Below are 25568 nucleotides of genomic sequence, written 5' to 3'. Positions count from 1 at the left end.
ACAGCTGACTTTCATCAATGTCTTCACCAGCTCCTTGTTCACCCTGGTTCCAGTGATGGCAGCAGCTCAGAGGCGCTCAACCGCCTATAAATCTGAGATATAAGGGCCAGCGTGTCAGCCAGTATGGACGTTTGTGGCATGGCATGGCATGCAACACCCCAAGCTCAAACCCCAAGGTCAAGTCAATGGAGTGGCTCCCTGCTCACCAACCATACCTGAAGCACATAGCATTTTAAGTGAATAGACATGATGATGGGGCTCAGACATCGATTCACGAATTGCCTAGATCTCCAAGAGGCTTGGATGACAACCATATATAAATTGGTATCCAAAAGCCCTAAGCTTAGCTCCAAGGGCAGACCACTGCTTTTGCATAATGCCTATCTAAGTGATTTTGTTGCAATAGATCTGCTGTCTGGGCCACAGCATGCTTCCACTGTCCTTTGTGCTCTGAGGCTGTTGCCCATCTCTCTCTCCTCCTCCTCTCAGAAGCTCAGCAATAGCCGCTGCACTCATGCTCCGGGACACAAAACTCCTGTGCAATGTTCACTCCCATTAATGCTATCATGATACTTCGAAATCTTCCCTATTTCACCAGTAATGTGAAGACTGAACTTGTTTAAGAAGGATAGCAAGGATAATCCAGGAAATTATAGGCCGGTGAGCCTTACATCAGTGGGAGGGAAATTATTAGAGAGGATTCTTCGGGACAGGATTTACTCCCATTTGGAAACATACAAACTTATTAGCGAGAGGCAGCATGGTTTTGTGGAGGGGAGGTCGTGTCTCACTAAGTTGATTGAGTTTTTTGAGGAAGTGACAAAGATAATTGATGAAGGAAGGGCAGAGGATGTTATCTATATGGACTTCAGTAAAGCCTTTGACAAGGTCCCTCATGGCAGACTGGTACAAAAGGTGAAGTTACACGGGATCAGAGGTGAGCTGACAAGATGGATACAGAACTGGCTCAGTCATAGAAGACAGAGGGTAGCAGTGGAAGGGTGCTTTTCTGAATGGAGGGATGTGGCTAGTCGTGTTACGCAGGGATCAGTGCTGGGACCTTTGCTCTTTGTAGTATATATAAATGATTTGGAGGAAAATGTAGCTGGTCTGATTAGTAAGTTTGCGGACGACACAAAGGTTGGTGGAGTTGCGGATAGTGATGAGGATTGTCAGAGGATACAGCAGGATATAGATCGGTTGGAGACTTGGGCGGAGAAATGGCAGATGGAGTTTAATCCGGACAAATGTGAGGTAATGCATTTTGGAAGATCTAATGCAGGTGGGAAGTATGCAGTAAATGGCAGAACCCTTCGGAGTATTGACAGGCAGAGAGATCTGGACGTACAGGTCCACAGGTCACTGAAAGTGGCAACGCAGGTGGATAAGGTAGTCAAGAAGGCATACGGCATGCTTGCCTTCATCGGTTGGGGCATAGAGTATAAAAATTGGCAAGTCATGCTGCAGCTTTACAGAACTTTAGTCAGGCCACACTTGGAATATTGCGTGCAATTCTGGTCGCCACACTACCAGAAGGACGTGGAGGCTTTGGAGACAGTACAGAAGAGGTTTACCAGGATGTTGCCTGGTCTGGAGGGCATTAGCTATGAGGAGAGGTTGGATAAACTCGGATTGCTTTCACTGGAATGACGGAGGTGGAGGGGCGACATGATAGAGGTTTACAAAGTTATGAGCGGCATGGACAGAGCGGATAGTCAGAAGCTTTTTCCCAGGGTGGAAGAGTCAGTTACTAGGGGACATCGGTTTAAGGTACGAGGGGCAAGGTTTAGAGGGGATGTGCGAGGCAAGTTCTTTACACAGAGGGTGGTGAGTGCCTGGAACCTGCTGCTGGGGGAGGTGGTGGAAGCAGGTACAATAATGACGTTTAAGAGGCATCTTGACAAATACATGAATAGGATGGGAATAGAGGGATATGGACCCCGGAAGTGCAGAAGGTTTTAGTTTAGGCAGGCATCAAGATCGGCGCAGGCTTGGAGGGCCGAATGGCCTGTTCCTGTGCTGTACTGTTCTTTGTTCTTTGTTCTTTGTAAAGTAAAATACTCACATCTGGATTATCATCCACTGCTGCATAATTTTAGCACAAAGATTTCATGACCAGACATTAACAGAGCCACAATGAATAAAAATCTGGGGTATGCCCTAACTGTTCCCGATTCTCACAAAGATATGTTGCAACAATCCTCAGCAAAGCACTGAACACACTGCAGAGTCTGTCACTACTTGCTACCTATATTGCACCACTTTTTACTTCTTGCTACTTCTTTTGCTAATATTATTGAAGAGAGAAATGTATGACCCTAGAGTCCTTTAGTAAGTAGTTTGTGCAATTTTAATCTGAGTCCCAGTCAATAATGAGCAATTGGAAAAATATTACCCTTTAATGCTTCACCAGTTGGCATTGACACAGAAATTTAGCTCAGGAAAACCATGAGTACAATAAACAGTGAGACCCCAGAATAAAAAGTAACTTAAAAGGGTTAACAATTGTATGCTGTCTGTCTAAATATTTATGCTTCAGTCTAAAAGGAACTGTTTCAACTTGCATTGAGCCGACCACATGCATTTGATTTCCTTTTTTTTTTGTTTAGTTTTCAATTGGAGTGCACTTTAAGTACATAATTTGCAATGTCCTCTAGATCCCGCTGTTTTTCAGGCACAGTGAAGTCCTTCTAAGAGAGCGTTCGGCCTGAGTCAATAATTATTATTTTACCCACAGAGCTACTCTTGACAGTCAGAACTTGTTAACTATGGCACTTGCACAGAGTTTTGATCATGTAGTATTCACAGAGGGCATCCGCCAACATTGAGCATTGAAGTGAATGGAAGAATTGTGCAGGACATCACCACTGGTCTAGCATTAACCTCTCAGTACAAGTAAAATTAGGAAAGGAACAAACCTGTCTGTAAAGGTCATGCTTTTGTTTTTTTTCTGTAATCTACATTTTGACAGGATCTGGAGGATTTCCCACAAATTATTTGACAACAGCTATGCTGACACTTAGGCTGGGATTTTATCTGGGCAATGGGGGTCTCGACATCTGGCAAAAGCAATGCCCCTTTTGTGGGAAGCCCGCCGAATCAAATGCCAATTAGGCACTTAAGTGGACAGCAGCGGGTCATCCACGGGGATCAAGGACCCCCACCCCCTGGCGATAGAAGACCCGCCCTCTGAGAGTTGTCGGCCAATCAGAGGCCGGCAGCACTTTAACTGAGTAGCATCACCCCGTAGGTGGTGGCTGCTGCCGATGGATCACCTACCCGGGCCACAGGTAGGTCAGAGCAGGAGGGGACTCACAGGGTGGGGGTCGCGGGGAGTGGGTGTAGGGGTCAGCAGCAAGGGCGAAGAGCGGTTCTTAACAGGCCCCCACTTTCTCAATGCCGGGGCCCTCAGTCACGCACTAAATGACTTTTAATGAGGGACCACACGCTCCCCCAAACCCTTGCCCCCTCCTCGCCTCCCCAGAGCCAGCAATAAACCCACATGGCTTTTCTTGCCATGCTCCCCGTGCAGTGACTGGCCTGCCTGTCATTTGGCTAATTGTGGCGGAGATGGGATGAGGTCCTTAATTGGGCATTAATTGCCCACTTAAGCACCTCAATTGGCAGCAGAGCAGGAAGGTCAGGAGCCAGAGTAGCCCAAGGAGCAACAGGACCAGAGGTTTCATAAAAAACGCGCCAAAACCCGTGAGAGAGAGAGAGAGGAGCCAGAGCAGCCCGAGGAGCAACAGGAACGGAGGTTGCAAAAAAAACGCGCCAAAACCCGTGAATTACCTTTTGTTTCGGCGGACCAGGGGACTGCTGGGTGAGTAAAAATCTATATATTTGGGCAGTTGCTGAAAGTATTTAACTCATAAATTTATATAAAGTAATAAAGTAACTAACTAAGTAGAGATGGCTGGGCAGGTGATGTGCTGTAGCTGTATGATGTGGGAGCTGGCTGTCCCCATTGTGAATGGCAGGGACCACATCTGCAGCAAGTGTTGGTTGCTGGAAGAACTCCGGCTCAGAGTTGATGATCTGGAATCTGAGCTTCAAACACTGTGGCACATCCGGGAGGGGGAGAGTTACCTGGACGTTTTGTTTCAGGAGGCAGTCACACCTGGTAGATTAAGTAATTCAAATTCAGTTAGTGATCAGGGACAACAGGGTGCGATTGCAAGTGAGGCACGGAGGGGGATCCTGAGTTCAGGAGTGGAGGAGCCTCAGCCTTTGACCTTATCCAACAGGTACGAGATACTTGCTCACTGTGTGGATGAGGAAAAGGGCTGTGGGGAGGATGAGCCAACTGACCAAGGCACCATGGTGCAGAAGGCCATTCAAGAGGGGAGAGCAAAAAGACAAGTGGTAGTTATAGGGGATTCTATAATTAGGGGGATAGATAGTATCCTTTGCAAGTTGGATCGGGAGTCCCGCATGGTGTGTTGCCTGCCCGGTGCCAGGGTGCAGGACATCTCTGACCGGCTTGAAAGGATATTGGAGCGGGAGGGGGAGGATCCAGTTGTTGTGGTCCACGTTGGGACTAACAACATAGGCAAGGCTAGGATGGAGGACCTGTTTGGGGATTATAAAGCACAAGGAACGAAATTAAGGAACAGGTCCTCGAGGGCCTTAATCTCCGGATTACTGCCCGAGCCACGTGCAAATTGGCTTAGGGATAAGAATATTAGGGAATTAAACACGTGGCTAAGTGAGTGGAGTGGGAAAGAGGGGTTCCATTTCATGGGGCATTGGCATCAGTTTTGGAACCGGGGCGATCTGTACCAATGGGACGGTCTCCACCTGAACCGATCTGGAACCAGTGTTCTAGCGAAACGGATAAATAGGGTGGTCTCTAGGACTTTAAACTAGTGACTCGGGGGGAAGAGAAAGGGAAAAACGACAGGGAGTATTATGGGAAATAAAAAGGTAAGCAGCAGGTTAACATGTGTGCAGGAGGGTTTAAGTTCAAGGCAGACTATGAAAGAAGCAGAAAGGAAGGATAACTCAGGAGTTATTATTAGAGATGTTGGAAATCATGAGGGGAAGAAAGCTAGCATAAAGGCACTTTACCTGAATGCTCGTAGTATTCGTAACAAGGTTGATGAGTTAACGGCACAAATCATCGCGAATGAATATGATTTGGTAGCCATTACGGAGACATGGTTACAGGTTGGTCACGACTGGGAGTTAAATATCCAGGGGTGCCAGACTATTCGGAAGGACAGACAGGAAGGTAAGGGAGGTGGTGTAGCTCTGATACTCAAGGATGACATCAGGGCGGTGCTGAGAGATGATATAGGTTCTATGGAGAATGAGGTTGAGTCCATTTGGGTGGAAATTAGAAACTCTAAGAAGAAAAAGTCATTGATAGGCGTAGTCTATAGGCCACCAAATAATAACATCACATTGGGGCGGGCAATAAACAAAGAAATAACTAATGCCTGTAAAAATGGTACGGCAATTATCATGGGGGATTTTAATCTACATGTAGATTGGTCGAACCAGCTCAGTCAGGGTAGCCTTGAGGAGGAATTCGTTGAGCGTATCCGTGATAGTTTTCTTGAACAGTATGTAATGGAACCGACGAGGGAGCAAGCTATCCTAGATCTAGTCCTGTGTAATGAGACAGGAATAATTAATGACCTCATAGTTAGGGATCCTCTTGGAAGGAGTGATCACAGTGTGGTTGAATTTAGAATACAGATGGAGAGTGTGAAGATAAAATCCAATACCAGGGTCCTGCGCTTGAACAAGGGGGACTACAATAGAATGAGGGAGGACTTGGCTAAAGTAGACTGGAAACAAAGATTTTATGGTGGGACAGTTGACGAGCAGTGGAGGACTTTCAAAGCAATTTTTCAAAGTGCTCAGCAAAAGTATATTCCAGTGAAAAGGAAGGACTGGAAGAAAAGGGGTAATCTGCCATGGGTGTCTAAGGAAATAAGGGAGGCTATCAAATTGAAAAAGAAGGCATACAAAGTGGCCAAAAACAGCATGAAACTAGAAGATTGGGAACACTTTAAAGGTCAACAGAAAGCCACAAAAAGAGCTATAAAGAAAAGTAAGATGGAACATGAGAAAAAGCTAGCACAGAATATAAAGACAGATAGCAAAAGTTTCTATAAATATATAAAACGAAAAAGAGTGGCTAAAGTAAACGTTGGTCCTTTAGAGGATGAGAAGGGGAATTTAGTTATGGGATATGATGAAATGGCCGAGGCATTGAACAGGTATTTTGTATCGGTCTTCACAGTGGAGGACATTAATAACATGCTAGTAATTGACAAAGAGACGAACGTAGGTGAGGATCTGGAAACAATCATTATTACGGAAGAGGTAGTGTTGGGCAAGCTAATGGAGCTAAGGATTGATAAGTCTCCTGGCCCTGATGGAATGCATCCCAGGGTACTAAAAGAGATGGCGGGAGAAATAGCAGGTGCACTGGCAGTAATTTTCCAAAATTCGCTGGACTCTGGGGTAGTCCCAGCAGATTGGAAAACAGCAGATGTGACGCCACTGTTTAACAAGGGAGGTAGACAAAAGATGGGGAATTATAGACCGGTTAGCTTAACCTCTGTTGTGGGGAAGATGCTTGAGTCTATTATCAAGGAAGAAATAGCAGGACATCTCGATAGAAATTGTCCCGTTGGGCAGACGCAGCATGGGTTCATGAAGGGCAGGTCATGCTTGATAAATCTTTTGGAATTCTATGATGACATTACGAGCAAGGTGGACAATGGATGTGATGTACCTAGATTTCCAAAAGGCCTTCGACAAGGTGCCGCACAAGAGGCTGCTGCATAAGATAAGGATGCATGGCGTTAGGGGTAAAGTATTAGCATGGATAGAGGATTGGTTGACTAACAGGAAGCAGAGAGTGGGGATAAATGAGTGCTATTCTGGTTGCCAATCTGGTTGCCTCAGGGATCGGTGTTGGGACCGCAATTATTTACAATTTATATAGATGATTTGGAGTTGGGGACCACATGTAGGGTGTCAAAGTTTGCAGATGACACTAGGATGAGTGGCAGAGCAAAGTGTGCAGATGACTGTGAAACTTTGCAGAGGAACATCGATACATTGAGTGAGTGGGCAAAGGTCTGGCAGATGGAATACAATTTTAATAAATGTGAAGTCATTCATTTCGGTAGGAGTAACAGTAAAAAGGATTATTACTTGAATGGTAAAAAGTTGCAGCATGCTGCGATGCAGAGGGACCTGGGTGTCCTTGTGCATGACTCGCAGAAGGTTGGTCTGCAGGTACAGCAAGTAATTAGGAAGGCAAATGGAATTTTGTCCTTCATTGCTAAAGGGATTGAGTTTAAAAGCAGAGAGGTTATGTTGCAGCTGTATAAGGTACTGGCGAGGCCGCACCTGGAGTACTGTGTGCAGTTTTGGTCTCCTTACTTGAGAAAGGATGTACTGGCATTGGAGAGGGTGCAGAGGAGGTTCACTAGGTTGATTCCGGAGTTGAGGGGGTTGTCTTATAAGGAGAGACTGAGTAGATTGGGATTATATTCATTGGAATTCAGAAGAATGAGGGGCGATCTTATAGAAACATATAAAATTATGAAGAGAATAGATAAGATACAAGTAGAGAGGATGTTTCCACGGGCAGGTGAAGCTAGGACAAGAGGGCATAGCCTCAAGATTAGAGGGAGCAGATTTAGGACTGAGTTAAGAAGGAACTTCTTCACCCAGAGGGTTGTTAATCTATGGAATTCCTTGCCCAGTGAAGTAGTTGACGCTTCTTCAGTCAACGTTTTTAAAGCTAAGGTAGATATCTTTTTGAACAATAAAGGAATTAAGGAATACGGTGAGAGCGCGGGTAAGTGGATCTGAGTCCACGAAAAGATCAGCCATGATCTTATTGAATGGCGGAGCAGGCTCGAGGGGCCGGACGGCCTACTCCTGCTCCTAGTTCTTATGATCTTATAAGGTCATCACAGGCTTTCCCACCCAGGACTTAATTTTGGCAGGGTGGGACCCTGCCACCATCCCACCTGATTACATGCTCTCCCCACCTCCAAAACCACAGTGGGGGAGAGCATAAAATTCTCCCCATTGTGTGAAACTCATTCCTTTTTTCAAGCTTGTTAACAGTCCTTTTCTCCTTTTGCAAGTGTATTGTGTGTATTGCGCCTAATGCTGCTTGGTGTTGCATTTCTTCATTCTCCTGTTAAGTGCTGAAGCAACATGCATCCTTGTATAAAATCCCTTTAGATGCTGAACATCACTAAATACAGCACTTCAGAAAGGAACTCTCAGAATCCTGGCTTCAGTGGGACAGATGTTGGAAAATATTGTTATTCTTAAGAAATAGGGAAAAGTCTGTGAATTTTATTTTGTCCACAAGGAGGATAATGATGTTGCACCAAAGCCTGAGCTTGAAGGGGACGAATTCAAAACAACCTGCGGAAACAATGGGCCCGATTTTAACTCTGGGTAAGTAGGTGGGTTTTGAATGAGTTAAAATCTTGCCCAATATTTCAGTGAGCAAGTGGTCAATCTATGGAACAGGGTCCCTGGGGAGATGGTGGAAGCAGTTAGTATTGATTCATTCAAATGCAAATTAGTTTGATTTCATACAGAAAATGATATTTGGGGAAACAGTATATGAATAATGCGAGATGTGAAATGTGGTAATGTAGCATGCTTGAGAGGAACAGATGACTTTAGATCTATGTTTCCCAAATCTCTCCACCTTTCCTTGTATCATGTCTCGGTCTGTTGTGGACTAATTGATGGAGATCAATTTGCCATCTTTAGTCAACAAATCTATTATTGTTGCATCATGCAACTACCAGGATGGTAGAAGGTGAACTCGATGGACCTTGGTCTTTTTTTCATCTGACATTTCCTATGTTCCATTTCAATGTAGCTATTTCCACTCAGGTGCCCCTCAGATACATAAACATGAAATCTATTTTGTCTTTAATATTTATCTCACAGTACCAAAACACCACTGATAAGAACAAAGCAGTTCTTAACACACCATTGAAAATAGCCTGTTGTTGTAATAAAAGTTGAATGGCTTTTACAGACCCATCAACCCCTTAAAGGGCCAATGTGGAGCATGATAAATTAGCACATCCTTGAAATCTGTGGCACATGTTTCAAGGCACTCAGATTTATTCTGAAGTTAACCCATATGCAATAAAGCATCTGTGTTTTTGCTGGAGATTATTGCTAAGTGATGACAGAATAGAAGAGGGAACACATACAATTTTTCAGTTTCTAAATAAATAGATTAAAATTAACTTGGAAACCACTATTCAGAAGAAATGACAACATCCCAGCGTTCATGAGCATTAATATCTGGAGTGAGCAAAATGCTTGAATCTACTGATGACATTGAGATGCTGACACACTGTCAATGTGACTTTACAATCATAATGAAATGGAACTCTTGAGAGGTGATAGTAGGAAATGGGACACAATGCAAATTGGTGAAGGATATATTAAGGGCTAATGCCAGTAAGTTCTTCACATAAATCATAACCGACATTTGAAATGACCTTCTGGTAGTGGAAACAAAGAAAGGATTTGACAGAGCGAATTGTAATCAATGTTTCCTCTTAGCTGCATAGGTGTGATACCCCACAGCAATCAGGAACACACCGCGCAGTGCAGCAAACAGGTTGCGCACAAACAACCTTCCCTTTAAGATGCACACGTACGCAGCTGCTCAGCAATCTTAAAGGGACCGCTCAGTGCAATTAACAGGCCATGCACAACCACGAAAAATGAGAGGAAACATTGGTTGTAGGTCTTTCAAGACGATTGGGATAGGAGGAGACAGATAGCTTTCCTCAACTGTATCTATCTTCAGTGGGATCTTCAGTGGGATAACTAGGTGATGCAGCACACTAGAATAAAGGTTTCAATAATGAACCATCGATTTACTGTGTCAGCAAGTGGCAGGATATGGTCTGCTCTTTCAATTCCCGACTGTGGGTTTAATTTGCTCTGAGTATTAGAGGGAGTACAAGCACTAATTGTGCATTACGAGCCATTCATTTTGTGATTTGCTGTTCATTGAATGGGTGTCAACTTTTACCTTGCTCTGATGAACTGTTTCGAATGGATGTTCGCATACAAATTTGACACGAACATTTTTCTTTGGCTTTTTGACTTTTAGTTAAGTGGCAATTAATGTGCAACATGTAAAATTTACTTTCCCGCATTGCATTCATTTGTCCCATTTTCTTTGGGCCTCCTTATCTCGAGAGACAATGGATACGTGCCTGGAGGTGGTCAGTGGTTTGTGAAGCAGCGCCTGGAGTGGCTATAAAGGCCAATTCTGGAGTGACAGGCTCTTCCACAGGTGCTGCAGAGAAATTTGTTTGTCGGGGCTGTTGCACAGTTGGCTCTTCCCTTGCGCCTCTGTCTTTTTTCCTGCCAACTACTAAGTCTCTTCGACTCGCCACAATTTATCAGGTCATGAAACGTTGTCCCATTTAAAGCTGGTGATTAAATGGGGAGCTGGAAGTGTTCCACTGATGAGTAGAACAGGAGATATTAGCTAAAGGAGGAAGATTCTGCTAACCTCACATGAAATCTGTTAAAGTTAGATAACCAGGAGAGAAGCAGTAATAACAAGAGACCGCTACCCCCAAGGTTCAAAGCCACACAAGGCTGTTCTCACAAGTCTCCATACAACGTAATACAATGTACGTACAACAACAACTTGCATTTATATAGAGTCTTTAACACAGTAAAATATCCCAAGTTCAAGCCACATAATATATTGGAACAGGTGACCAGAAGCTTGGTCAAATTGGTAGCTCTTAAGGTGCTTCTTAAAAGAGGAGAGAGAGGTAGACAGATGGAGAGGTACAAGGAGGGAATTGCAGAGCAGCTTTGGCAGCTGAAGGCATGTCCACCAATGGTGGTGTGGTGAAAATTGAACTATACAAGAGGATAGAATTGAAGGAGTTCAGAGATCTTAGAAGGTTGTAGCATTGGAGGAAGTTACAGAGGTAGGGAAGGGTGACGCCATGAAGTGACTTGGAAACTAGGACGTGGTTTTCATTCAGTTTGGGAGAGAGTTAAAATGAGGGTTGAATGAGGAGGTTAAACCTAGAAAAAAATACTAACTGTATATTATAATAAAACAGACAGACAAGTATCGGTCAGTAGGAAATAACTTTGTGTTTTTGAGTTCTTTGGTAATAAACAGATTATATTATTAAAGCAGATTATGATGATGGTAAATGGACTCCTGCTGTGCAATAATCTGTTCCAGTTGTGATGGTGGTTAGGATGAAGCTGGGAGGCAATAATAGTCTTCCAGCTGCACTGGTGTCTGATCATACCAGATGTACGGGAAAAGCATAGGAATGTAACAGTGTTCAAAAAAGAAGAATTGCTTTAGAATCAAAAGGTTTTTAAACACATGGGCATGCCTATGGATGATATTTCTGTATGATTCCTGTGTGTCTTTTCTACAACAGTACAATGCCCCTTCAAAATTACTGTTTGTACTTTTATCAGGTCATGAAACGTTGGGCTGGATTTTACCATAGGTGGACGGGACTTCGCCACCCACATAAGAGTCGGTGGCGAACCCGCTTTTGCCTAGCCCGGGAATCCGACCCACATTTTATGGGTCCCTGGGCTTTAATTGTCCCGAGGCGGGACTTCCACCCGCTTGAGGGAGGAGGTCCCGCCTCAGTGAGCTGCCGGCCAATCAGCGGGCCGGCAGCTCTTAGTCCGAGCAGCACCACCAGGAGCAGTGGCCACTGCTGGGACTGCAGCCCAGCCGATGCCATGGAGCTAGGACCTCAGGTAAGTTGGGCTTGCCTCGCCGGGGTGGGGGGTGGTGGTGGTGGTTGGTCATGGTGGCGAGGCAAGGATAGTCGTTTGGGGGGAGGGGGGGGATCTTGGGTCCCAGGGGTGGCTTGGGAGGCGGGGGTGGCCCTCAATTGAGCACCCTGTGCCCGACAACCATGGCACCCCCACAGCATGCAGAAATGCTGGCAGCTATCGCTGGGTGGCCTTTCACGTCCCCAGCACGCCCACTTGCCATGGGTAAAATACCCGTGGAGGCGGGTGAATGCCCTTATGTGGCCATTAAGTGTCCACTTAAGGGCCTCAATTGGCCTGGGGTGGGTGGGCCTTCCCCACCCCCCCACACTGCACCCAACCACCGTAAAGTTGGCTGGAGGTGAGAGCGGGGTGGGAGCCTCCTGTTCAATTTTACGCCGCCCCTATCCGCCCCCCCACGCCATCATCCAACCTGCTGGGGTGGTGTAAAATTCAGCCTGTTAACTCTGTTTCTCTCTCTCCACAGATGCTGCCAGAACTGCTGAGTATTTCCAGAATTTTCTGTTTTTATTTCTGGGGCACCAAAGAGATTTGGGGAGTTCAGGTACATAGATCATTAAAATGTCACGAATAGGTACAGAAAATACTCAAAAATACTAATGGAATGCTGGCCTTTATATTTAGATGACTAGAATACAAGGGGGTAGAAGTCATGCATCAGCTCTACAGAACCCTGGTTAGACCACACCTGGAAGACTGTGGGCAGTTCTGGGCATCACACCTCAGGAAGGAGTGCAGCGTAGATTTATCAGAATGACACCGGGACTCCAAGGGTTAAATTATGAGGAGAGATTATACACACTCGGGTTGTATTCCCTGGAATTTAGAAGATTCAAGGGTGATTTGATCGAGGTTTTCAAGATATTCAGGAGTAGTTGGAGAGAAACTATTTCCGTTAGCTGGGAATTTTAGGACTGGAGGGGGTGCAGTCAAAAAATTAGAGCCAGACCTTCCAGGAGTGAAATTAGGAAACACTTCTTCATGCAAGAGTTGTTAGAAGTCCAGAACTCTCTTCAGAAAATGGCGATGAATGCTAGAATGATGGTTCATTTTAAAACTGACATTGATAGATTTTTGTTAGCCAGAGGTATTAAGGGATATGGGGCAAAGGAGGGTAAATGGGGTTAGGTCACAGATTAGTCATGATCTGTTCCCATGTGCCTACAACAGAAAGCTTTAGCAGAGAGCACGAAGAGAAAGGAGCAATAGAACATGAGAAAATGCCAAGGAAGAACTACGAAAGATGTCCAAATGGGGAACGACTGAACACCTCTACAATGTCCTTACTCTGTCTGTCCCAGAAATGGGATGGGACTTCATGATGTATCATCCCAGTTCTTCAAAACAGCTTTATAACAGCAATCACAGTTTCAAAACATATATCTGTTATGTTTCATTGTAACAGTGTACAGAGGTGAAGACTCTTGTTTTGGTATTGGATGAGTGGGACACACCAGTGCACTGCAGTAAACGTAGGCTGAAATAATTTCCAGCTAGAGGCATTTGAGGCAACTTCAACCATAACTCATTTGGCATTATTTTCAAAGGGGAAACACTTCAGTTGTTTCAATTCAATTCCAAACCAATTGTTTTACAAACAAATACCAACAACAGCAGAATCATTAGCAGCACCTGCTGTCCAAAAAAATGGGAGCATTGAAATCAGTGCTGAGTCCAAACGATTGTAAAATACCGAATGGAAAAATGAGGTTCTGTTCCTCAAGTATCAATTGAGCTTCATTGGCGCAGTGTGGCAGGCTGAGGCCAGAGGTCAGAGTGGGATAAAAACAAGAAATGCTGGAAATACTCAGCAGTCAGGGGCACAGATAGGCGCTTCTGTGGACGTGAAAGAGACTCCAGGATGGGATGTTGCCTCCCTGGTGCCAGGGTCAAGGATGTCTCTGAACGGACAGAGGGCATTCTGAAGGGGGAGGGTGAACAGCCAGAGGTTGTGGTACACATCGGTTCCAATGACATAGGGAGGAACAGTGATGAGGTCCTGCAGGGGGAGTTTAGGGAGTTAGGTAGTAAGTTAAAAAACAGGACCTCTAGGGTTGTAATCTCGGGATTACTCCCTGTGCCACATGCCAGTGAGGCTAGAAATAGGAAGATAGTGCAGCTAAACACGTGGCTGAGCAGCTGGTGTAGAAGGGAGGGTTTCAGATATCTGGACCATTGGGATCTCTTCAGGGACAGATGGGACCTGTACAAGAAGGACGGGTTGCATCTAAACTGGAAGGGCACTAATATCCTGGCTGCAAGGTTTGCTAGCGTCACTCGGGAGGGTTTAAACTAGTGTGGCGGGGGGTGGGAACCAGAGCAGTAGGACAGCTAGTGAAATAAATGAGGAGGACAGAGTAAATAAGGCCAGTAGGACTAAGAGGAAGAGCAGGCAGGGAGATGTTGCTGAGCACAGCAGGACTGGTGGTCTGAAGTGCATTTGTTTCAATGCGAGAAGTATAACAGATAAGGCAGATGAACTTAGAGCTTGGATTAGTACTTGGAAATATGACGTTGTTGCTATTACAGAGACTTGGTTGAGGGAAGGGCAGGATTGGCAGCTAAATGTTCCAGGCTTTAGAAGCTTCAGGCGGGATAGAGGGGGGTGTAAAAGGGGTGGGGGAGTTGCATTACTGGTTAAGGAGAATATCACAGCTGTACTGCGGGAGGACACCTCAGAGGGGTCATGCAGCGAGGCAATATGGGTGGAGCTCAGGAATAGGAAGGCTGCAGTCACGATGTTGGGGGTTTACTACAGGCCTCCCAACAGCCAGCAGGAGGTAGAGGAGCAGATATGTAGACAGATTTTGGAAAGATGTAAAGGTAACAGGGTTGTAGTGGTGGGTGATTTTAACTTCCCCAATATTGACTGGGACTCACTTAGTGCTAGGGGCTTGGATGGGGCAGTATTTGTGAGGAGTATCCAGGAGGGCTTCTTGAAACAATATGTAGATAGTCCAACTGGAGATGGGGCCATTCTGGACCTGGTATTGGGGAATGAGCCCAGCCAGGTGGTCGAAGTTTCAGTGGGGGAGCATTTCGGGAGCAGTGACCATAATTCCATAAGTTTTAAGGTACTTGTGGATAAGGATAAGAGTAGTCCTCGGGTGAAGGTGCTAAATTGGGGGAAGGCTAATTATAACAATATTAGGCAGGAACTGAAGAATTTAGATTGGGGGCGGCTGTTTGAGGGTAAATCAACATCTGACATGTGGGAGTCTTTCAAACGTCAGCTGATTAGAATCCAGGACCAGCATGTTCCTGTGAGGAAGAAAGACAAGTTTGGCAAGTTTCGGGAAGCTTGGATAACACGGGATATTGTGAGCCTAGTGAAAAAGAAAAAGGAAGCATTTGTAAGGGCTGGAAGGCTAGGAACAGAGGAAGCACTTGAGGAATATAAAGACAGTAGGAAGGAACTTAAGCAAGGAGTTAGGAGGGCTAAAAGGGGTCATGAAAAGTCATTGGCAAACAGGATTAAGGAAAATCCCAAGGCTTTTTATACATATATAAAGTGCAAGAGGGTAACCAGGGAAAGGGTTGGCCCACTCAAGGACAGAGATGGGAATCTATGCGTGGAGCCAGAGGAAATGGGCGAGGTGCTAAATGAGTACTTTGCATCAGTATTCACCAAGGAGAAGGATTTGGTGGATGATGAGCCTAGGGAAGGGAGTGCAGATAGTCTCAGTCATCTCATTATCAAAAAGGAGGAAATGTTGGGTGTCTTGCAAAGCATTAAGGTAGATAGGTCCCCAGGGCCTGATGGGATCTCCTCTAGAATACTGAGGGAGGCAAGGGAAGAAATTGCTGGGGCCTTGACAGAAATCTTTGCATCCTCATTGGCTACAGGTGAGGTCCCAGAGGACTGGAAAATAGCCAATGTTGTTCCTTTGTTTAATAAGGGTGGTAAGGATAATCCAGGAAATTATAGGCCGGTGAGCCTTACGTCAGTGGTAGGGAAACTATTAGAGAGGATTCTTCGGGACAGGATTTACTCCCATTTGGAAACAAATGAACTTATTAGCGAGAGGCAGCATGGTTTTGTGAAGGGGAGGTCATGTCTTACTAATTTGATTGAGTTTTTTGAGGACGTGACAAAGATGATTGATGAGGGAAGGGCAGTGGATGTTATCTATATGGACTTTAGTAAAGCCTTTGACAAGGTCCCGCATGGCAGACTGGTACAAAAGGTGAAGTCACATGGGATCAGAGGTGAGCTGGCAAGATGGATACAGAACTGGCTCGGTCATAGAAGACAGAGGGTAACAGTGGATGGGTGTTTTTCTGAATGGAGGGATGTGACTAGTGGTGTTCCGCAGGGATCAGTGCTGGGATCTTTGCTCTTTGTAGTATATATAAATGATTTGGAGGAAAATGTAGCTGGTCTGATTAGTAAGTTTGCGGACGACACAAAGGTTGGTGGAGTTGCGGATAGTGATGAGGATTGTCAGAGGATACAGCAGGATATAGATCGGTTGGAGACTTGGGCGGAGAAATGGCAGATGGAGTTTAATCCGGACAAATGTGAGGTAATGCATTTTGGAAGGTCTAATGCAGGTGGGAGGTATACAGTAAATGGCAGAACCCTTCGGAGTATTGACAGGCAGAGAGATCTGGGCGTACAGGTCTACAGGTCACTGAAAGTGGCAACGCAGGTGGATAAGGTAGTCAAGAAGGCATTCGGCATGCTTGCCTTCATCGGTCGGGGCATAGAGTATAAAAATTGGCAAGTCATGTTGTAGCTGTACAGAACCTTATTTAGGCCACACTGAGAATACTGCGTGCAATTCTGGTCGCCACACTACCAGAAGGACGTGGAGGCTGTGGAGAGGGTACAGAGGAGGTTTACCAGGATGTTGGCTGGTCTGGAGGGCATTAGCTATGAGGAGAGGTTGGAAAAACTCGGATTGTTTTCACTGGAACGACGGAGGTGGAGGGGCGACATGATAGAGGTTTACAAAGTTATGAGCGGCATGGACAGAGTGGATAGTCAGAAGCTTTTTCCCAGGGTGGAAGAGTCAGTTACTAGGGGACATAGGTTTAAGGTGCGAGGGGCAAAGTTTAGAGGGGATGTGCGAGGCAAGCTTTTTACACAGAGGGTGGTGAGTGCCTGGAACTTGCTGCCAGGGGAGGTGGTGGAAGCAGGTACGATAGCGACGTTTGACAAATATATGAATAGGAAGGGAATAGAGGGATATGGGCCCCGGAAGTGCAGAAGGTGTTAGTTTAGGCAGGCATCAAGATCGGTGCAGGCTTGGAGGGCCGGATGGCCTGTTCCTGTGCTGTACTGTTCTTTGTTTGTTTGTTCTGGCAGTATCTGTGGAGAGAGAAGCAGAGTTGACGTTTCAGTGACCCTTCATCAGAACTGGCAGATATTAGAAATGTAAAAGGTTTTTAGCAAGTAAAGCTGGAGTGGGGCAAGCAATAACAAAAGAGAAGGTGTTTATAAGACAAGGTCACAGAGAATAACTGACCAGAAGGTCATGGAGCAAAGACAAACGGTATGTTATTGGTGTGGTGAAAGACAAAGTGTTAGTACGGAGAGGGTGTTAATTAACAGACAAATGAACAGCCCTGGGCCCCAAGCACAAACATGATAAAAACAGTGGATAGGCACAGTAGAAACGAACTAAACAACCTAAAATAAAATAAACAAATAAAAATTAAAAAATAACTAAAAATAAAAATAAAAGTGGAGGGGCCCGTCATGCTCTGAAATGATTGAACTCAATGTTCAGTCCGGCAGGCTGTCGTGTGCCTAATCAGTAAATGAGATGCTGTTCCTCGAGCTTGCATTGATGTTCGCTGGAACACTGTAGCAATCCCAGGACAGAGATGTGGGCATGAGAGCAGGGGGGAGTGTTGAAATGGCCAGCAACCGGAAGCTCGGGATCATGCTTTTGGACTGAGTGGAGGTGTTCCGCAAAACGGTCACCCAATCTGTGTTTGATCTCCCCAGTGTGGAGGAGATCACATTGTGAGCAGTGAATACAGTATACGAAATTGAAAGAAGTACAAGTAAATCGCTGCTTCACCTGAAAGGAGTGTTTGGGGCCTTGGAGAGTGAGGAGAGATTTCTGTTAATTAACACCCTCTCTGTACTAATGCTTTGTCTTTCAGCACACCATTAACATACCATTTGTCTTTGCTTCATGACCTTCTGGTCAGTTATTCTCTGTGACCTTGTCCTATCAACACCTCTTTTGTTATCTCTTGCCCCACCTCTGCTTTACTTGCTTAAAACCTTTTACATTTCTAATATTTGCCAGTTCTGATGAAAGGTCACTGACCTGAAACGTTAACTCTGCTTCTCTCTCCACATATGCTGCCAGACCTGCTGAGTATTTCCAGCATTTCCTGTTTTTATTTCAGATTTCCAACATCTGCAGTAATTTGCTTTTAAGTCAGAGTGGGAGTTGGACAGAGAATTAAAATGGTAAGCAACTGGAAACTCCTGGTCACTCTTGCACCAGAATGGAGGTGTTCAGTGAAATAATTGCCCAATCTGTTTTGTTCTTCCCAGTATAGAGACCAAAGCAGCGAATATAGAATACTAATTTGAATGAAGAACAAGTACAAGCTGTTTCACCTAGAAGAAGTGTTTGAAGCCTTGGACGATGGGAAGGGGGGAAACTAAAGGGCAGGTGCTGCATCTTTTGTGCATGTGAATGTGCCATGGAAAGGGGAGCAGATTTTAGGGGTCTTTATGCTATTGCAATCCATGGGACGTAAAAGCAGAAAACGTTGGAAACACTCAGCAGGTCAGGCAGTATCTGCAGAAAAAGAAACAGAGTTTCAGGTTGATGACTCATCAGAACTAGAAGATATTAGATGCCTATTAAGCAAGTACAGTACCAGGGGAAAATCGGGGGCAGGGGATAGAGATGGCAGGGGTCAGGAAGAGAACAAAAAGGAAGGTCTGTGATGGGATAGAGGACAGGTGTGATTGATGATGGTGTAAGGAAAAATGATGTGATAATGAGACAAGCATAGAAACAATAGATGGATCCAGTGTAAGTGTAAATGGTGTTAAGACCACGTGGTGTGACATGGGTGGTTCCCACTGTTCAACTGCCTTCCCTGACAGCAGAAAGTGTATTTGTGTTAGAGTTTAGCCTGTTGGTGTTTTATTTTTCAAATAAAAAGATTTTCTTGTAGGTTTTTAAAAACAGAAAATCAATTGTTTATTGATCAATATGCCTTATCCCGAAATTGTCCCAACTGCATCCACTCACTCACCCATTCACTCGCTCGCAAACACATATACACACACACAAGAGGAATTAGATGAAGAAGGAAAAAAGGAAGGTCACTTTCAGTGGGGGGAGAGGTTATGATAAACCTGTTGAATTCTCTTGAGAATCAAGTTCGAGTTGGATGCAGGCTTGAGATGATTGTAGATTCCTCTCTTGATTGAAGGTCCTGTTGAAGATGATGGGTTACTTGGAGCTCTCACTGTTGTATAATATGGATGTTGCATTTTTCAGCTGGGCATGTGCTTTCTGGCTTGGCTGGAACATAAGCTGTTAGATGTTGCTTCTCCCCTGGGTGAGTCTCGCTCTCTGTGGCTTTCTTTTTTTTAGGGAAAAGCTGTTTCCTCTCACCTCCTGTTCGGAGACACTCTGGTTTCTTCCCCATAGTGATTGCACAATAGCCCAGGATGTGACTACTTCACACCTCCTTTGTTTCAGAAGAAGACATTCAATTCTGGAATGCTTTAGCATAGGTGTAGGATGGTTTCCAGTTATACCTTTTAACTTTGAAGATTTGTCCTTTGTCTTTGTCAGACAGTTTGAATACACAAATGGTGGCCATTTTGGATCATTGTTCACTTTTTAAAATAAAGATTAATTTTTAAAGACAAAGTCCTTCTCTCATAACTCTTCAGAATTAGTCCATGATTGCTGTATCATCACACTTCTGTTGTGCATGACAATGGTTACAGCAGAATAGCAGAGAAGGAGGGGAGCATGAAAAATCTGCCATAGAGAAGGCATTCGGGAGCTTGGCAGAGGAAAGTCAGGTCAATGTGAAGTGTTGTCTGCAGTTGATGATCGTGGTGTCAGTGGACCTCAATTTCTTGAAATGTTGAATAACTCCCTAAAGACGTTTAACATCTTGTGATAGATGGAAAGAATGCACCTACTCCTAAAAGTTCTGCCTCTGGAAGGTACAACCAAATTTACAGATGAGGAATTATATGCTTCATTGTGTGTTCATAGAAAATAGGAGCAGGAGTAGGCCATTCGGCCCTTCGAGCCTGCTGTGCCATTCATTATGATCATGGCTGATTATCCAACTAAGTAACCTGTTCCCGCTTTCGCCCCATACCCTTTGATCCCTTTAGACCCAAGAGTTATATCTAACTCCTTGAAAACCTACAATGTTTTGGCCTCAACTGCTTTCTGTGGTAACGAATTCCACAGGCTCACCACTCTCTGGGTGAAGAAATTTCTCCTCATCTCAGTCCTGAAAGGTTTATCCTTAGACTATGACCCCTGGTTCTGGAATCCCCCACCATCGGGAACATCCTTCCTGCATCTTCCCTGTCACGTCCTGTTAGAATTTTAGAGGTTTCTATGAGAACCCCCTCACTCTTCTGAACTCCAGCGAATATAATCCTAACCGACTCAATCTCTCCTCATACATCAGTCCCGCCATCCCAGAAATCAGTGTGGTAAACCTTCGCTGCACTCCCTCTATAGCAAGAACATCCTTCCTCAGATAAGGAGATCAAAACTGCACACAATATTCCAGGTGTAGCCTCACCAAGACCCTGTATAATTGCAGCAAGACATCCCTGCTCCTGTACTCGAATCCTCTCGCTATGAAGGCCAACATATCACTTGCCTTTTTTACTGCCTGTTGGACCTGCATGCTTACCTTCAGCGACTGGTGTACGAGAACACCCAGGTCTCGCTGCATATTCCCCTCTCTCAGTTTATAGCCATTCAGATAATAATCTGCCTTCCTGTTTTTGCTACCAAAGTGGATAACCTCACATTTATCCACATTATACTGCATCTGCCATGCATTTGCCCACTCACTCATCTTGTCCAAATCATCCTGAAGCCTCTCTGCATCCTCCTCACAACTCACCCTCCCACCAAGTTTTGTGTCATCTGCAAATTTGGAGATATTACATTTAGTTCCCTCATCTAAATCATTGGGCCACTGTATCTTACTGGGTCTTAATGGAGAGAGATGGGAGAAAGAAAGAGAACATCCACAGAATTAGAAAACAAGTTCAACAATTGTCAAGAAGTGCAAGCGATCACTCTGCAACTTCTATGCTATTGATCCTTTATGTGTCACAAATGGTGAACAGATGCTCGTTAATAGTGAATCAGTGGGTTGTCAATCTCAGTCACGTCGTCAGAAGGAGTTGCTTGGCTAACTGTTTCCCCACAGGGAGTAAGGGAAAAATCAGAGAGTGCATTTATGTTTGATCACTTCTTAGAGAGCTGCTGAAGAGCAGCTTAGGCAAAAACCCTTCCCAGCAGGGGGACAGATCCAAGAGCCACAGTAAAGAGGAGGGAAAGTATATTCATCATTTCTGAACTTGTATTTTGGAGTGCCAACTGACACTGAAGCTCTTCCCATAGCATTGCTCATAGGTATGGAACATAATTTTAAAGATTTAGCTACTAAAATGGAGCTGTGATACCTGGACTGTCCCTTTCTGGTCACTGTTTGAGCACTCCTTGTAGGAAGTGGCATAAATAGGAAAATTCAGACAATTGTGTCTACTTATAAACCCTTGAAGTCACTTCGAGTACAGCTGTCATGACTTGCAAATTTCTGGATCCGAGTCAGAAGCACACTGAGTGAAATGACTGTCATTCTTGCTTTTTTTATTTAAGGTTATTTTTGCATCAGTAATAAAGTGCCTGGAATGTGGGAGCTGCATGAAAAATGCAAGACTTTTACTTATGTAAGTGGACAGGTGTGGTAGTCAGGCTGTAGCGTGCATTAGTCATTACAAGTTTCTTGTGAGACAGGATCAATAATAAACATTTTTAAAAATATTGCCGAATATATTTTCGTTTTACTCATAGGAAAGTTTGAGATCTATGAACCTACCAATAAATTTAATACTCAAGTGCTGGCTAACATCCTTAGATTATATCTTGATGCATTTATTGTTTCAATCTCTCTTTACAGGGGATTTGAATCTGGAACCAACTTCCAACCGTGCCCAATGGTGTCTAACGGGGCTGTAGGTAAATCACAATATCCTGTGGAAGAGTAATAAATGAGGAGTATAGATGGACTGAGTATGGGGCCAAGAGAAAGAGGAAAAATGAAGGCCATGTGACTAAGGAGCAGCATTAAATCAAAACATTCTTACTGTGAGACAGAGGAAATAAAAGTCTAGGAAAGAAAATGAGGAAACTCATAGATAGAATGAAAGAAAATTAAAACAAGACAAGTAACGTATATCAGAAATGTTAAAACTATTTTATCCTTTCAACGCACTGTTTTTTTTACCCTGCTGAGTTTCCTATTTACAGATGCTGGGGTTGGGTTTCCACCTTGGGCACAGTTGGCCATTCCAGTGCAAATTGCACTCAAAATTGTGCCCGTTTTGAAAAATGTGTTTTTCTTGAGTTTCTGCTGAGAGTCATTTGCATGTTGCCTGACACAAAATCTGCATTGAACCAGGGCAATTGGGCAGGCTTTTAAAACAAATTATATTTTTCAAAACAATTTTGTTTTAAAAAAAATTCCTTGATATATTTAAGAGTGTTAACTTGGTGCCATTTGATTAATGCAGCTGAAAATGGGTTTATGACAAAAAATAAGCATTTAAAATTAGTGTCAGTTCACCACTAAAAAACTGAAAAACTCTTTTCTAGTTAGATTGTGTTACAGTAGCCAGTCCCTTATTAAATTAAAAACAAACTCATTTAAAATCTTCCAAATTGTACCTATTAGTGTCCGTGCACCCAAAAGATTCAGCTTAATTTTTGGAACCTCCTCAAAAGCACACAAATGAGCACAATGAGCAGAGACCCCCAATGGTGATGAATTCTTCTTGTGGGCATGGCTAGTTTTGCGGAATTGGGGCCTGCTTCTTGTGTGATTTGTTTTTAACACCATTGCAACACAGCACAGAATCTCCATTTGTGATGAATTGCACATAAAATTCTGCACTCTTTTGCATTATATTAGCCGATGTTGGGTGAATTACAAGTGATAAAAAAGCTCAATCGGGTGGAAACTCCAAGTCCTTGGATCAAGATATTTTAACAAATTAATTATTTCTGCAGTTTCGGTGATGGGTTTTTCCTTATGCTTTCTGTTTAGCTCATAATAAGACTCAACACACTCAAAAAATTGTGCGCAAAGCGCTTCAGGGTATTTCTGATAGTGATAAAGCACCAGATAAATGCAAATCCATTCTTTTGCTTTTCCTTTTTTTCTTCCATGTAAACAGGAAAATAATCAAAGACATTCAGGAAAAATGCAGGAGAAGAATGTGATCATAATCTGGGAATGGTGAAGTTCAGAGCTAATGAAATTATCTCACATGTTATAGAATACTTGGAGATTTTATAGCAAAGCAGCACAATGCAAACCTGTTCAAACAGAAAGTAGAACTCACTGACAGAAGCTACTGTTTGTTGAGTAACTGACCTTAAAACTACAGATAATATTACAGCAATTGTGTTTTTTCATCTGGAGATGATTGAGCACTTCCTTATGATATTCCAACAAGTTAATTTTTGATGTAGTATTGCTATGACATTAGAAAATAATTTTAAAATACCTGGACGATAAGCTCCTCCAGTCAAAGTTTAGTGAAGCCCAGAAGGCCTGTGTTTTCATGGTGAAAATGCTTTAATCAAGATTAATTTTTTCCCCTTTCTGAGGAACTGGAGCTCTTCCTGAGTTTCTCTTAGTTCTTTCATAGGATGAATCATCAAATTACATGGCCATTTAGGAGGGAAAAGAGTCAAATCATTGTGGATCATTACAATGAAATAAGTTATCTTTGATCCTTTCACTACAATGCACAGATGTTAGGAATTTCCATTGGTTTCTTGGCAATTTCAGAGACATTATAACCACTTCCAGTGGTGTAACTTGCTGACTGAGGAAAAGAAAAGCAAATCTTGTTCTAACATTGGAAATGAAAACCAGTCTAAATAGCACTTTAATACTAGTCATAGTTACAACCATAATTGCCCTGTCCCTAATCCACTGAATCACCGTTAAAACACCAGCCTGAATTTCCTCGCACTTCCTGCCCCTGCCTAACTTTGCCAAAAATGCAATGGAGATCCCATTTCACATGGCAATGGGGTTTTTATCAATATTACAGCGATGCTGGGGCAGAAGATCCAAGGAAATTCACGGTCATTTTTGCCTATTAACTGTGATCAAGGTCATGGGAGGTTCACCAATAGACATCAAACTTCACTATAGTCTGAGCAGATCTGTGTTACTAAAATTAAACTGAATTGTTTGCCTGCTTTAACAAACATGTTGCATTCAAAGTGAAGATCACATGGGTGATTTTCCAAGTACATGCTGATGGCTGGTGTACCTGGAAAATACCTTCTTCTCTCACATCTTACAATTTAAATGTCATAGAGTCATTGCGGTACAGAAGGAGGCCATTCGGCCCATCAAGTCAATGCTGGCTCTCTGTAGAGCAATCCAGTCAGTCCCGTTCCCCCGCTCTATCCGCATAGCCCTGTCAGTTTATTTCCCTCAAGTGCACATCCAATTTCCTTTTGAAATTATTGATCATCTCCACTTCCACTAACCTTGTAGGCAGTGAGTTCCAGGTCATTGCAACTCGCTGTGTAAAAAAAAGTTCTTCCTCACATCCCCCCTGCATCTCTTACTCAAAACCTTCAATCTATGCCCCCTTGTCCTTGTACCATCAGCTAATGGGGACAGACTTTCTTTGTCTGTCTTATCTGAACCTGTCATAATCTTGTCCACCTCTATCAAATCTCTCCTCAATCCCCTTTGCTCCAAGGAGAACAACCCCACCTTTTTCCAACCTTGGATTATAACTAAGATCCCCCATCTCTGGAACCATTCTGGCAAATCTCCTCTGCACCACTGCCAATCATCCTCCATTCTAAAAAGCAACTATTTACCACGACTCACTGTTATCTATCCTGAACCCAATTTTTTATCCAAGCTGACAATGACCCTCAATTTTGTTCACCAGCCTTTTATATGGTACTTTGTCAAATGCTAATAGATGAGATGTAGTCATGTTAAGTTAGACCATACCTAGAGTTATGTATTCAGATATGGTCACCATACTGCAGAAAGGATATTTATGTAGTGAGAAAGTCCAGAGAACACGTGCATCATCCAGAGAAAGAAGGCCGAGAAGGTTCAGAAAAGAGCTCCACAGTCTAGAGAGAAGGCAGAGTATATGAGTGAAAGCAGTAGTTTTGAAGGGGATAGTGATTAGGACAGACTGATAATGGATAAGGAGGTGAGCTGAAATAGGAGGAGGCTGAAGGAGCTGGTGGTGGCGTTCATGGATAAGACGAGTGAGCTGAGCGGGAGATAATTAGAAAGGCTGGACGAATGGTCAAGTAGAGAAATCTTCACCCATTGTAGCTCATCACCTTCTCCGTACGCTTGCTACTATCATCAATTTGTCTCTCATCTGCCACTGCACCCATCTCTTTCAAAAATATTGTTGTCACTCTCCTTCTTAATAAACTATACCTAAACCTATTCATTCTTTCCAATTACCAGCCAAA

This window comes from Heterodontus francisci, chromosome 15, assembly GCF_036365525.1.
Source record: "Heterodontus francisci isolate sHetFra1 chromosome 15, sHetFra1.hap1, whole genome shotgun sequence".
Taxonomy (NCBI): Eukaryota; Metazoa; Chordata; class Chondrichthyes; order Heterodontiformes; family Heterodontidae; genus Heterodontus; species Heterodontus francisci.
The sequence above is the reverse complement of the archived record's forward strand: the minus strand, read 5'-3'. Positions refer to the sequence as shown.